This window comes from Dipodomys ordii, unplaced genomic scaffold, assembly GCF_000151885.1.
Source record: "Dipodomys ordii isolate 6190 unplaced genomic scaffold, Dord_2.0 Scaffold11, whole genome shotgun sequence".
Classification (NCBI taxonomy): Eukaryota; Metazoa; Chordata; class Mammalia; order Rodentia; family Heteromyidae; genus Dipodomys; species Dipodomys ordii.
In genome coordinates, this window is record NW_012267227.1 from 19,473,827 (window position 1) to 19,474,621 (window position 795).

A 795-nucleotide genomic window follows, 5' to 3' on the forward strand; every position below is an offset into this window, starting at 1 on the left:
GCACACCAAGCGGGGCTCCTTCAGGGCCTAGCCCAGCCGTGGACAGAAAAACCAGAAGATGGGTAGCTTTCCTCCACACACCCAGAAGCTAGGAAGCAGGACCTCCTCAGACACTCAACCCTCGGGGATACAGAGGAGTGCGCGTGCGCGAGACTGTAACAAACTCCCTACAGAGTTCGGTCTATTCATTGTTCCATGTTAGATATTCTATGTGTTTACCTCAATTGAAGAAAAAAAAAGAATGTTTTGCTAGTATCAGATCTGCTGTGGAATTGGTATTGTATGTCCATGAAATCTTCTTTTCTCAGCACGTGTTCCTCACTAGAAGAAAATGCTGTTACCTTTAAGCTTTGTCAAATTTACATTAAAATACTTGTATGAGGACTGTGACGTTATGTTAAAAAAAAGGTGTTAAGTCACAAGATGCGGTAATAAATATTTCATTTTTGATTTTTTGTTGGGCTTCGGTGTTTTCTCTGATTTTAAGTGACAGTTTGGAAAGCAGGGGAGTACCCGCTCGGAGGTGGGATGGAGGCGAAGTTCAACTCACCGGCCAGGAGTCCTGGAGCTTAGCGCCCACAGCAGCCCGGCCGTCCTGGAGCTTAGCGCCCGCAGCTCTTCCATACGCATTTGGCCCCTAAGTCCCCTGAACAGAAAGCCCAGCTGGGCGCGAGTTGTGCGGACGTGGCCGTGATGAGCCGCGAAGGAGGTGCACCTTCCTGGGCCCCGGTGCCGGGAGGCCAGGACAGTGCTGCCGGGCGCGCGCCGAGCCACGTCACACCCAACATCTCACTC

At 50.9% G+C, this 795-nt stretch overlaps 1 protein-coding gene across 1 annotated transcript in view; it reads left to right on the forward strand.

Annotated features, from left to right (window-relative positions):
- Meis2 (Meis homeobox 2) overlaps positions 1-455 on the forward strand; it is a 188,882-nt gene extending 188,427 nt beyond the window's left edge. Inside the window, exon 11 of the mRNA XM_013010013.1 lies at positions 1-455. This exon is cut by the window's left edge and continues 941 nt beyond it. The gene's annotated coding sequence lies outside the window, so the exon portion shown is untranslated.
- Positions 456-795: the final 340 nt, after the last annotated feature.